A 14,728-nucleotide genomic window follows, 5' to 3' on the forward strand; every position below is an offset into this window, starting at 1 on the left:
TGGGGCCTTACTAAGTGTGTGTAAGTGTGTGTCAGGGGGAGTTCTACTTAGTATACCCAGCCCAAATTCCAGGAAGGAAAGATGCCTTTAGTGGAAGGAAAGATGCCTTTAGTGAAAGGAATTCCTTTAACATGTAAGCCTAGACTTCAGATTCAGAGAAAAAAATGAGTCATGAAACAGTGTGGACTAGATGCTACTGCAGGGAATCCTGTAGGATCACTTTTGCTCTGACTGTGTGAGTGTGTGTGTGTGTGTCTGTGAGAGACAGAGAGAGAGACACTCCTTGGTGTGAGGACAGAGGAGCAGAGAGAAAGAGATGTCCTTGAAAGGTGTATTCTATGTGTATGTATGGAGCACCTCACTTTCCTCCTTACTTTCTCCACTTTTACTTACCCCCATCTTCACCTCTAAGCCTAACCCAGACAATCATTTAGAAAATCAAACCCTGAGTCACTTGGAAAGCAGTCCTTTAAGGGAATCTTTAATGCAATCTGTGGCTCAGACCAATTAGTCCATTATCCCTGGAATCATGGCTGATTTAGAACACTTTGCTAGGTTTTTTGACTCACATTTTTCTGTGTAGCTCTTGAGCGGATAATAATACTCAAGGCCCAGAGACAGAAGCTCAGGCCCATGGGACTGTCTGGGCACAAAGGTAGTCAAGGGATTGTTCATCTTCTTTATCTATCAGGGTCCAGAAACCAGCCTCCTCTTTATCTGAAACAGCTAGCGTCTGTGCCAGGATATTCTTCATTGGTATACCACCCCCAGTGAACTGTGGGCCCCACGTGCATCGCCCCAAAAAGAAGTATGTTTATTTAAATTGAATGCGGTAAATAAGCATGGAGGAGAGACTTGGAGACCAAAGAAGGTGAGGGGCTCTCATGGAGTCTCATAGAGCAAGAATAGGGAGGATTTAAAGGAAGGAGATGGTGCCATATCTAAGCAGCCCACCTCAACTTAGCCACTCATTTTAATGTATTCATGAGTACATTGATCTTTTTAAACTCCTCTGAGTAAAGGCTCCAGCTTCTTTGTCCTTCCCTGCTCCCCTCCACCCCCTCCATCCACCAACCACCTGGTCTCTGGTCTCCGCTGCTGGGTGGGAACTCTGAGTGCAGGGTCAGGGCAATCACCCCATTAGCCATACCCTGGGGACAGTCTGGGTCACTGCCCTTTCAGAAAGATTTGCCTAACAGAAGGGGAGGGGTTGGAGGAAGAGCTAGAGAAAGGCATAGAAAGAGATTAAGGACACAGGAAGGGGAGGGGTTGCCATATGGCATAAAGGAAGCATGATTAAAAAGATTAGCTGCTGTTCAATCAGAGAGACGTGTGTGGGGCAGGGGACACGTTAGAAACCTAGAGAATCACAAAGAGCCTCCTGGAGTGAACAATGAATTTCAAAAGAAAAAAAGGAAGAATGTCTTTTAAGTTTATGAGGTGATTTTAAGCCAAATCAAGGGAAGTCTGATTTTATTCAGTGGAGAGAATCCATTACCATGAGAAACAGCACAAGCTGGCAATATAAGTCACATTCCCAAAAAAGCACAGAAAAATTTACTATTAATAAACCCACAATGGAATATTAAAGGAATGGTAGCTGACATTCAAGAGGCCAATTCATCCTTGGAGGTCCTGCGAAAGATAGATCCTGAGCTGAAGAAGGGGGCTGACCCAGCTTTTTCCATTTTTAGGTTTTTGGGCAATGTAGGGAAGAGCTGCTCTCATTTCCAATACCATTGGTCTCTACATGTTCCACCTAGAGAAGAATCAACCTACTAAAAATGATATTTTCTAGATGTCTTCTAAAGATTTTGCAAATCAAATTTCTACAATCTACCATGTTATAAATAATTTTGAATTTGGAGGCATAAACAACAGTTACACAAATGTCCTAGCCCAGGTTGTAAATGTAATTAGACCTAAGGATCAGAATAAAAGTGGAAACCTACGACACACTTCAGTTTTGCTAAAGTGAAGGGAAGTATTGAGACAATTACAGGTTACTTTGGGAAACTCCACAGGCAATTGAGAACAAGGGCGACTTGGAAGATGAGCTGCTTTCATGAGGGTCACTTTTAGAGGCCCCAAGGCGGTAAGTAGCGAACGGAAAGACAGAAGGAGGGACTTATTCTCACCTTGTAACAAACCACACACACACACACACACGCAATGCGTAGCCTGTGAGAGTGATCAGAGCAGATGTTCACTGAAGCTGAATTCTACCTTGTCACAGGTAATCCCAGAAACATGTCGGCCAGTCAAGAATCACCGGATGGCATCCAAATTCAGAATGGCCCCACACAGAGGCAAGATGTTTATGAGGCTCTTTTGGGGTTGACTGCACTACAACAAATTTAAGATGTAACAGAGTAATTTAAATATTTCCTTAGGGACTGCTTTAGAATGGATAGGACATTTTTTAATCTCTTGAAGTGGCTGCCAAGGGAGATATTAAAAATGGATGGATCGTTTTGGGTGATTTTAAGGAACTGGCAAAGGACCTGTTGAAAGCATGACTTTACTTTGCTCTTCAGATTCATTGCCAAGGGCAATGACATTACTTTTGCTAGGGGCAAAACCAGTCAGCTTCAGTAACTGTGGCCAAGCAAGCTGCTAGCAGCAATGCCAGAACACTGTTGCTGAGAAAATAGAATTTATATTAAGAATTCCAGGAAGTCAAGAGGTTTCTGGGTAATGTGTAAATCACAGAAAAATTTTTTATACTTTTCAGATCAAATGTTGCCTCTTCAGTGATATAATAAATTCAACAGGCCATGAGGCCTTTGCGTCTTACTTCAAGCTGCTTTGAAGACCTAATTGTCCGTTTAACGATGTAATGCTCTATTTATCAGAAACACCCTCTCTGATGCCCTTAAGGAATGACTAGGAGGAGGGGACCTCCATCCTTGGATTAGAGCTATTAAAGAGCTGCCTTCTTGTGATCCAGGTACTTTCTCCTTCCAGGAGGGGGTCCTTGCTCTTCATAAATGCCCCCGGGACTGTTTTTAAAGACATGGTCTTGCTCTTTTTGCTCAGGCTGGAGTGCAATGGCACGATCTCTGCTTACTGCAACCTTCACCTCCCGAGTTCAAATGATTCCCCTGCTTCAACCTCTTTAGTAGCTAGGATTACAGGTGCCCACCACCATGCCCGGCTAATTTTTATATTTTTAGCAGAGATGGGGTTTCACCATGTTGGCCAAGCTGGTCTCGAACTCCTGACCTCAGGTGATCCGCCCGCCTCAGCCACCCAAAGTGCTGAGATTTACAGGCATGAGCTACCAAGCCTGGCCTGCTCCCTGGGACTTTTGAAGCCAGCCTCCTTCCCAGCACCTTGTGTTACCAGGAACTTTATATTCCCTGAAAATGGATTTTTATTAACTTTAGGTCTTCTTGTCTGTCCCTGATGCCATCTTTGTCCCCATCAGTAACATGTATCCTTAAGCTAAAAAAAATTACTACTTTATACATGTTAGTTGTGCAAAAATAAGCAAACACAAAAAAAAGCACAAAGAGGAAAATGTTAAGTAACCATACATTCAACCACTACAAGATTATCCCCATGTACCACTTAATGGTTTTAATTTTTCCAAAATTCCAACTATGCCTTTTCATACTTTCTTCCCCCTTGGGGTGGCAAGCTCCCCAGAGCCATCTCAATCTGATTCATAATAGTGCGGTAAATTCTGGTTATTAAAACTGGCCCATTCTGGTTCTGAAGACTTTGTTCCTTTTGTTTTGCAACTTTAATCTCTTATTTGATTCAAAGTTCTCCTCCTCCTCACTCCGTCTTTCTGTGCTTTTTGTCCCACCCCCTTTGTGGTACATGTGTACTTCTGGTGTTGGGGTCAGAGAAAGAAAGAAAACAATTCACCACTGCGAAGGCTATCATTTGCTACCTCCTCTCATCAAATCTGCAATTGGGCCCACTATGGAGGAGATCAGTGCTAAGCAGCACCCCTAAGCACTGGCTGTCCCTTGCATCTTCTAGCTGCTGGCCTCTCTCTGCATTTCTCTGAAGCTTGTGCCTCTTGACTCCCTGCTGTGTGTATTTTTCTTGGCAGTAGGGTAGGGCTGGAAAACCCATAGCTCCCAATCTCCTCCAGGGCCCTTGTTTCCATACCTCTTGGACACCAGAAATTCAAGGAAAATATTTTTTGCTTCCTATTTACCTGGCAACTCCATCACCCTATTCTAGAGTTCTTGACCCATTTCCAGTGGCTCTAGGCCTAGTCTGCAAAGCAGGATTGGTGATTAAGCAGAAGTCTAACCACTGCTGTTCTCTGAGGCCTCTCTCTAGTGGTGCACTGGAACCAGCTCATCCCAGCTCATGAAAGCCAATTGTTAAATTTTCTGAAAATGTGTTAGCCAGTTGATGGATGTCACATTAGTAGCTTGAAATTGGCCATGGTGGGAGTGTTTACACAACAGAGATACCTCCAATGAGTTGTTAAACATTTAGCAGCACACCATTGCCTCTCTTTCACCAAGAAGAGGAGTAGTGGGGATAGGAATAGGTTTCTCTTCACCATCATTGCAGTTTTCAAAAGGCAACCTCTATTCTCTTTTCAGGCCAACTGTTGGTGGGTAGCTGGGGTGGAGGTGATGATAGGGTCAGTTCAGCTGAAATGAGACCTTTTTAAGTAGCTACGGGAAGTGGCTGGCCCTGATAATTGGGGCTATTAGCTTGCTTTTAATGGCTGCCTACCATTTCATTGTATCAGTGCACCATGACTTTTGGAATCAATCTCTCATTTTGGACATTAGATTATTTCCAGTCTTTTACTATGTTAAAGAATGATGTAAAGAACATACTTACTGGGGCTGGGCGCGGTGGCTCACGCCTGTAAGCCCAGCACTTTGGGAGCCCGAGGCGGGTGGATCACGAGGTCAGGAGATCGAGACCATCCTGGCTAACATGGTGAAACCCCGTCTCTACTAAAAATACAAAAATTAGCCAGGTGTGGTGGTGGGCACCTGTAGTCCCAGCTACTCTGGAGGCTGAGGCCGGAGAATGGCATGACCCCAGGAGGTGGAGCTTGCAGTGAGCTGAGATCAGGCCATGCACTCCAGCCTGGGTGACAGAGCGAGACTCCATCGCTAAAAAAAAAAAAAAAAAAAAAGAACATGCTTACTGGGGGTTGGTTGTAAAGAGTACCAAAAAAAAAAAAAAAGAGAACATACTTGTACAGAAATCTTGTGTTTGATGAAATAAGCCCTCAATAAATGCTGGTTATTATTACAATTATGATAATAAAGAGGAGGATTTTTAAGTAAAGTTTCCAGGCTCAGTTGAGGACATGGATGATACTTATCATACCTTTCCACTTACCTTTCTCATCAACGTCCCTAATTCTGGCAGTCAGAATTATATCCCCCAGGCAGGAAATTGGAAGCTTCCTCTCTGGGAAATTTGATTGGCTTAAGAGAAAAGGCCCATAATTGTAGGGTCTGCCAATGAAGTGGCCAGGTCCACCTAAGGACATAAGGCTAATCAATCAATAATTGCCCCCCCACATCTTCCCACACACAGATTTTCAGTTTCCACATTCCTAAATACAAATGAATAGTTAAGAATAGTCAAGCATTGGGGAAAAGTCTTTAATAGAATAAAAGAATATGAAACACACATTGAAAAAAGGAACTTGGAAGAAACAGAAATAAAGTAGGGAGGAGAAGAAGCCATAAAATCCCTATAATTGGCCGGGCACGGTGGCTCAAGCCTGTAATCCCAGCACTTTGGGAGGCTGAGGCGGGCAGATCACGAGGTCAGGAGATCGAGACTACGGTGAAACCCTGTCTCTACTAAAAATACAAAAAATTAGCCGGGCACAGCGGCGGGCGCCTGTAGTCCCAGCTACTCAGGAGGCTGAGGCAGGAGAATGGCGTGAACCCAGGAGGCAGAGCTTGCAGTGAGCCGAGATTGCGCCACTGCACTCCAGCCTGGGCGACAGAGTGAGACTCCGTCTCAAAAAAAAAAAAAATCCCTATAATTAACATTTTCAGAGAGATGCATAAAACATGGATGCTAGAAATAAAAAGAAACATTCTAAGAATAAGAATGAATTCTGTCTGTGTCAGGGTGGTGCATGGTCCACACTGAGAAACAGAGATGCTCAGGCTGTGCCCTCAAGATGACCAAGTGGGAGACAGAAGCACCAGTGGTGGCAGAAACCCCTGACATCAGGTGTTTTGGGAAGTGGAGCACTGATGATGCACAGATCAGTGACATTTCCCTTCAGGATTACATTGCAGTGAAGGAGAAGTATACCAAGTACCTGCCTCAGAGCATAGAGCTGTATGCCGCCAATTACATCCACAAAGTGTGATGTGCCATCATGGAGCACTTCACTAACTCAATGATGATGCATGGCCACAACAGCAAGAAGCTCATGACTGTGCCTTGTCAAGCATGCCTTCAAGATCATCCACCTGCTTACGGGCAAGAACCCGCTGCAGGTTCTGGTGAATGCCATCATCAAAAGTGGCCCTGGGAGGACTCCACATATATTGAGCAAGCTGAGACTGTGAGACAGCAGGACATGGACATGTCCCCACTGTGCCATGTGAATCAAGCCATCTAGCTGCTGTACACAGGTGCCAGTGAGGCTGCCTTCCAGAATATCAAGACCATCAATGAATACCTGGCTGATAAGCTCATCAGCACTGCCAAGAACTCTTCCAACTCCTATGCCATTGAGAAGAACAACCTGGAGCTCATGGCCAAGTCCAACTGCTGATTTCCTGGCTGTAGCCCAATAAACCTGTCTGCCTTTCAGGGTGGCCCCACAAAAAAAAAAAAAAAAAAAAGAGAGAGAAGAAGAAAATGAGCTCCTAAAAACTCAAACTACTTGAATAGAAGTTTTTTAAAATTAAAAGTTTATTTATTATGTATCTATGGATATATTTTTAATTAATCTCTAAGAATGTAAAACAAAAGTGCAAAGAGTTGGGGAAAAGAGAAAAAGAATAGGAGAATTAGAGAACCAATATCCATTAGGAATGCCAAGAGAGACAACAGAAAAATAGAGGGGAAGAAATAATCAAAGACGTAATAAAAGAAATTTCCCTCCAAACAGAAGGAAATGAGTTTACAGACTAAAGGACCAACTATGTATTTAGTACAATGACTATATGACACATAGAGAAACATTATTGTGAAATTTCAGAATGCTGGGGATAAGGTCTCCAAAAACGTACCTCTCACTAACCATTTCTCAGGAAGCCACCAGAACATGTGCTCTACCAAGACAAGGGAGTGGCCAAAGGAATATATGGGGTCCAGGAAGTAGAAGGTTGAACACAAGAGAATGATAAAGAAAATTCCCAGGATGGAGGTGAAAGGAAAGCCCAGGAAGAAAGCTGTGCTGTGGGTTAGGAATAGGTAGATGGAAGGGTCCGGAAAGATGTATCCAGGAAAAAAGATAGAACCAACAAATTACCTGATATGTTGGCCATATTGAGCAGCATTTCAGAGTCCTTTTGGAAAGTCTGGGGTTGGGTTAGTGCTAATAGGCACACAAAACTAAGCTAGTGAAAAAGAAAATCATCATTAATTCTAAGAAAAACTAGAGAACTGTGTGTATGTGAGGAAGGGAAAGGGTTAGAAGGAAGCTAAATCATCATATCCCATACAAGAGGTGAATTTTTAAAAACCACTTAAAATTTATATATCAGCAAATAGCAATATAAGCTATAATTCCAGAATTTAGAGTTGCATACCAAAGCAAAACCGTAAACCAACCAAGAGAGATAAGAATGGTTGTCTCTTAGAGGTGGGAAACAGGGATTGGGAGGGTGGAGGTAGCTGTTGTTTTTTTTTCAACATAGGACTTTGGGGTACTATCTGTTCAACTACATGCATTTATTACTTTAGTAAGAGTAGTAACTGCTGAATAGTGTCTTGTGGAATTTATATAATATAATTCAAATAAAGCTCTTAGCACACTACCTGAAGCATATAAGTGTCATTTATTTATTTAGACAGAGTCTTACTCTGTTGCCCAGGGTGGAGTCAGTGGCATGAACACCGCTCACTGCAGCCTCAATCTCCTGGGCTCAAGTGATCCTCCCACTTCAGTCTTCCAAGTACCTGAGAATACAGGTGTACAACATCATGCCTAGCTTTTTTTTTTTTTTTTTTCAATTTTTTTGTGGAAATGGGGTCTCACCATGTTGCTGAGGCTGGTCTTGAACTCCTGGGCTCAAGCAAACCTACTGCTTTGGCTTCCCAAAGTACTGGGATTACAGGCATGAGCCACCTTGCCCAGCCAAATGTCATTATTTAAACTCCCTGTTATATAGTATGTACTAAAAAAGCGTAAAGTGGAAAGTTGTTATAATATTAGCTATAGAAAACTATGTTTATTTAATCAGGAAGGTCAATCGGCTCTATAGTGTTGGAAATCATGTAAGTCTTTGGCTTTCAGCCATTTTAGATCATTAGGGCTACTTCCTATCTTCTATTCACACACAAAAATTGAGAGCTTTACTATCACTTCCTTTATTCTTGTAAGTCAAGAAAGACAATTGTGCCTTTGTCCTTCTCACATTTAGCCCAGAAGTGAAATGGGCTACAACACAAATAAATGACCTGGTTTTGTTTTGTAAAGCACATGAAACCTTGATGTCTCAGACTGGATAGAGTTTTCTCCAACTTTGCAAAGGTGCTGATACTTCTATCTGCAAGGCTGAAGACACTGACTTTCCCTGATAGCTGAGCAACCAAAACTTTGAACTCTCAGGTTAAGGAAGTGAAATCTGAAAAAACAGCTTAAGGATCTCCTATGATCTTCTGCACATCTAGAAGTGTACCTGGGGAGTTTTTTTTCCCCAAGACTTCCCACCTCCAAAAATCTTAAATTCTGCTTTGTCTATTTGTTTGAGTTTTTTCTTTCCATTTAATTGCAAACTAGAACTATACATTGAGACAGTTTGATTTTGATTACAGGCCTAGTCACACACAATTTGGATAACATTTCTTATTCTCTGAATGAGTCGAAAATTTGTAGAAGAAAGAGAGCATATAGGTGGTGTGGTTTCCAATACAACTCTGGACTGTGGTGTCAAATGGTCCTGGGTTTGAGTCTCAATTCTACCACTTCCTGTCACCGTAAGCAAGTTACTTCTATGCCTCAATTTTCACATCTGGTGAATGGAGACAGTAATAGCATCCACTCTCTAAAATTCTTGTAAAGATTAAATGAGATATGGCATGACAATCACTTCTCACAGTGCTTGGTGCATAGTAAGCACCAGAAAATTGATAAGCAGTTTTCCTTATTCCTCTTATCTCTCTAGGAAATGAAACCAAACCTTTCTCTTTGAGGTATGGCAATCAAAATGTACCCAATCATTGGATAAAGAAAATGTGGTATGTATACACCATGGAATATTATACAACCTTAAAAAAGAATGAAACCATGTCCTTTGCAGCAATATGGATGCAACTGGAGGCCATTATCCTTAGAAAACTAAGGCAGGAACAGAAAACCAAATACTGTCATGTTTCACTTATAAGTGGGAGCTAAACATTGGGCACACATGGATATAAAGATGGCAACATTAGACACTGGGATCTACTAGAGAAGGCAGAGAGAGAGGATGGGGGCAGGAACTAAAAAGCTGCCTGTTGGGTACTATGCTCACTACCTGGGTGACAAGATCATTCAAACGCCAAACCTCATCATCATACAATAAACCCACCTAACAAACGTGTACTCTCGAAATCTAAAATAAATGTTTACATTACAAAAAAAAGTTACCCAATTGAGCCTTAGATATATCATCCAAACTGGAAAAGTATAAAAGTTGGAGGTAGCCCAAATTATCAAAATTAATACTTTTCATTTCTTCATGGTAAAAGGAAAGCTATTTTTAAAAATTCAACTGTGGTTTCTCATCGTGTCTCTGGCGCCCACTAGTGGTAAAATACATGAATTTTCTCCCAGTTTCTGGGTGCATTTTGAACATACGGCCCAATATTTAAGCTCTAAACTGGAACTGAGAGAGAATTCTTTAAACCGCAGCTGTGATGTTTGTTTTTTGACTCAAATCAAGATGTTACATATTTTATCTGTGTTTACCCTTACAACTCTGGCTGCTGAAAGCACGCACACGTGCACACACATTTCCTGGGTCAAATTCAGGTCAAACTTTTGAAAGAAAATAGTTCTTGTTTTAGACTTGGATTCTCTACTTAGACTGGGATGGAAATACAAGATGATCTAATGAAGAACTAACAACGCACCAGTAGTTACAACCTTGGAGATTACCAGGCCAGATCTATAGGAACCACACAAGAGCTGAAAAACTCCAACTACGGATTGGCACTGGTAGTTCGCACGGATAACTTTGATGCAGAAAATAATCTTTCATAGCCTGCACTGAGGAACTTCTGGGAAAAGTCATTTGAAGTTCTGTTAATTATTCAGCAAATTATTTTCATATTTTACTTTAAATCTACATTACTTAGATTGTCTCTTTGTAACTGGATGATTGAGAAAGATTTAAAAGAGATCAAGAGAGCTACATTTTCAATTAAAAGACAATCATAAAACCTTCTAATTTGGATCACCATGCAACATCCGGCCTTGGGAAAAAGGAAAGGCCATTTCCGATTCCAGTGGCTTAAGAAATTTCTGACGTAAAAGTTCTATTAAATGTTTATTTAATCAAAAAGAATGACTAAATTCTTTGTTGTCATGCCTCATGTTGCTTCATGATTTTCTCTATTTTTTCCTTCTTTGTGTTCTTTACCCTATCTATTACCATTCCTTTTCCCTACGCCTCTCTCAAGTCAATTCTGCTTTATCTTACAGGGTTAGGAATCAGATTTCAAGTTTCCTGAGACAACACCTCCACAGAACCATTGAATTTACATCATCATTAAATAGTGTATTCCAGAAAATATGACTAAATAACCAAAGTTGCCATGGTTTTAGAGCTTCTAGGAAGGGAGTTGCCTTTCTTGGCTCTGCTCTGAAATATGCTCCCCAACATGCCCGATTTTGCTTTCTCTTTGTCTGTTGGACAATACAGCCTGCACCATATTCGCTACACCTCCCACATTGCCTAAGACCTCAATTATTGTAATCTTGTTCTATCTCTGCGTATTTGGCAATCGAATAAAATAACGTATTGTACCCAGCAAATAGTGTCCTGTACCCATCCAGTGCAGAACACAGAATGCATTGGAGAATTAATGGAGCACAGAGAAAACATTCTAGCAATGGGGATCATCTGAGAAAACCTTCAGCTAGTGAGCTGGGAAGCTGGTTTTGCCATTTGGGATATGAGCCTCCCCAAACTACCAAAATGTGACTTGACTTTGCCTACTATGGATCATAATGATAACAAACAATTAAAAAAAAGAAAAATCAACAAAGAAATAGATCCTAGGTCTCCCAAAATACAACTGAATAAAAGCTAGAAGACACAAAGGTATAAACCTTGCTTGTAAAATCTAACCCTACTTATAAAAGTTGTCATACTGAGCAGAAACTATGTCTTGACTGAATTTTTTGTATCTTCTCCCGAAGCCAGAAAAGTGCTCTCAATGAACTCAAGTGAGCATTGACGTGAACTTGATTGTCTCTTGGTTAGTGAAAAGTACAATTACTGAAATGGTTGTGAAATTCTGGGACCAAGTTCAGCCCATTTCAGGTAGAGGGATTACCCACTTCGAGGAAAGTGCTGAGATTAGCCCAGTTTCCTATGACTTCTGCACCACTTTAATTTCTGCTCATTACAGAGCAAGACCCTGAAGGGCTTTTGGAGCCCTTGAAGAAAGAATCAGCCATGCTGATTCTTTAGTAGAATTTTAGTGTTAAATGTGTTTTATTGTCTTCCTATTCTTTTTTAAATTGAGAATTCTCATACAGGAAATAAGTAGTTCCAAGCTTACAAATAGAGTTGGTTCTAAAAATGTGTTTGTAAGTCAGTTTTTTGAACTCAGATTCCATTTCCCCAAGGATCAATAGTGAAAATGTTGACTAGGTTCCAAGTCCAACCTGCAAGAGTTTCTCTAACCTTTAATGTTGATGAAATACTGAATCTTGGCCAAATAAAATAGCAGAAAATTGTTGTAGCAAAACCAATAATTGAATGAAGCAGAAATAAATTGAATAATTATTTTTTTCTCTAATGCTAATGTTTGGAGCAAAACAAGTTTAATTGTAGAAGAAGGTGGAAGTAGGTGGAGACTTTCGTAGCAATTTAAATTGGGAGGCTTTTGGGTTTCTTGAGGAGCTGTGCACTTGCTGACTCTGGTGCCTTATTCTGCTTTACTGCTAATCTTCCTCTCCTATTTCAGAGTGAGGTTCATGGTGCTCAAGAGTTGACCATCTGGCAGTTAGTGGATCTTGGACTACCATGTTCAAACTCCTATTACTTGGCTTGTTTTATCACTTAGGTATTGCAGGCTAGCCTGGTGATTTGATAATCGTACAGTTATGCATTTTTAAAATTTATAGTCATGTATTCTTTCATTTATGCCCACAGTGGATTGTTGGCTAAAGACAAGAAACACAAGACTGCTGTTGAAATGCAAGTGAATAAGGATAAGAATGATAGTGATTCTGAAAATTCATTTTTGTATGAGCTGAATTGTGTTCCCTACCCCACAACAAATGCATATGTTGAAGTCCTAACTTCAAGTACTTCCGAATGTGTCTGTGTTTAGAGATAAGGTCTTTTAAGAGATAATTGAGTTAAAATGAGGTCATTAGGGCAGGCCCTAATCCACTATGACTGGTGTCCTTATAAGTGGAGGAAATTTGAACACAGACACACACAGAGAGAAGACCATGAAGAGACAGGGAGAAGACAACTATCTCCAAGCCAAGGAGAGAGGCCACAGAAGAAATCAATCCTGCCAACTCCTTGATCTTGGCATCTAGTCTCCAGAATAGTGAGAAAATAAATGTCTGTTGTTTAAGCCACTCAGTCTGTGGTACTTTGTTATAGAAGCCCTAGCAAACCAATATATTGCCTGAAACTGCTGTTTATCAGATTCCTAAGTGATAATCTGATTTAAAAAATTATATAGTACATTAAGCTATCTCTCATACTTTAAACATCAATGGCAAAACTAAAGGTATAGTAACAGTTATATCTAATTTGGCTCTACATTTCTTGGGGAAAAAAGAATTAACACATTTGCTATGTTATTGGTGAAGAAAGTCTGGAGAAATAGTATTTTCTTCTAATGTCTTCATTTAGAAACAAAATACTAAAATTATGTAAATATGTGAACTTATTTTTACAATACAAAATGCAACAATTTCAAACAGCATGACACGAAAGCAGTTTTTGTCTAGTTTTGATGCCATAATACATAACTGCTTTTGACATTTTAATATACATTCAGTCTCCAAATAAAACATACTGTAATATTATGTCTATAGTTGTCAAAAATTATGTTCATTTTGCATACTTTAAACAGTGTGCATCACTCAAATAAGATAAATCAATTTTTCCTATATTTTAAATAATATTAAAAATTGCATTAAAATATATTTTTAAAATGTTAGCATTGTGGTAGGAAGCCTCTGAGATTGCCTCCAGTGATTCCCACCTCCTGGTATTTAGGCCCGTGTGTAATCCCAACCCCATGCGTGTGGGCTGAATCTAGTTACTTGCTCCTAACTAACAGAATATGGCAAAAGTAATAGGACTACACTTTTGAGACTAAGTTGTGATTTCTCCCTTGCTTTCTTTTTCTCTCTCCTTTGCTCACTCTGAAGGAAGTCAACTGCCATTTTATGAGCTGTGAGCTGCCCTATGGGGAGGTCCACATGGCAAGGAACTGATGTCTCTGGCCAACAGCCAGAGAGGACTGAATCCTTCTAGCTACCACAGAAGTGAGTTTGGAAGCAGGTACTTCCCCAAGCTGAACCTTCAGATGAGACCACAGACCATGCACTGCACCTTAATTGCAGCCTTCTGAGAGACCCTAAGCCAGAGACATCCAACTACACCATGCTCAAGTTGCTGACCCACAGATACCATGAGATAATAAATGTTGTCTTAAGCTACTGATTTTGGGGTAATTTGCTTTGAAGCAATAGATAGCTAATGCAATCTTCAATAATATAATGATCTAAAATAAAATACTTTTGTTTACCATTTTTTTTTATTATGGCAAGAATGAGAAAAATCTCTGGAAAATCTTTGGGTTGTACTAGCCAGGAATGATCACAAAGGAAGCAATTATTTCCCCTAGACCTGAGTTACCTGAAGGCACTGGTTAAAAATTCAGATGTCTGAGGCCTAACCTGGAACTACCAGATCAGAAGACCTAGTGGATGAGTCCAGAAATCTGTATCTTAACAAATCCCACCCCACCAAGCAAATCCAATGCTCATTGAAGTGTGAGACTTATTTTTTTTCAGAGAGGCATTTATACAATTTAACTGTTCTCAAGCATGGCTGTGCATCAGATTCCTCTTGGGAGTTATTCAATCCTGAATTCTACTCCAGACTCGTTGAAGCAGAGTCTTTGAGGATAAGCCAAGGAATCTGTATTTTTAAGGCTGCCTAGTTACTTCTGAAGAAATTCCTTAATGACAAGCCAGGCCTGGTCAGGAAATGTCACTGAATCATTCTTGGCTTGTGCCACCCACCTATTCTGTCCTTTCACTTGCAAAATAGTGCTTATACTATCTTATATGTTATCAGTCCTAGAGGCAGCCACCCACACCTCAGGTCACATGGGCTAAGAGAGA

At 40.6% G+C, this 14,728-nt stretch overlaps 1 pseudogene; it reads left to right on the top strand.

Moving 5' to 3' along the window:
* Positions 1–6,136: 6,136 nt before the first annotated feature.
* Positions 6,137–6,742, top strand: LOC116811153 (small ribosomal subunit protein uS7-like; annotated as a pseudogene).
* The last annotated feature ends 7,986 nt before the right edge of the window (positions 6,743–14,728 follow it).

This window comes from Hylobates moloch, unplaced genomic scaffold (assembly GCF_009828535.3).
Source record: "Hylobates moloch isolate HMO894 unplaced genomic scaffold, HMol_V3 SCAFFOLD_7, whole genome shotgun sequence".
Classification (NCBI taxonomy): domain Eukaryota; kingdom Metazoa; phylum Chordata; class Mammalia; order Primates; family Hylobatidae; genus Hylobates; species Hylobates moloch.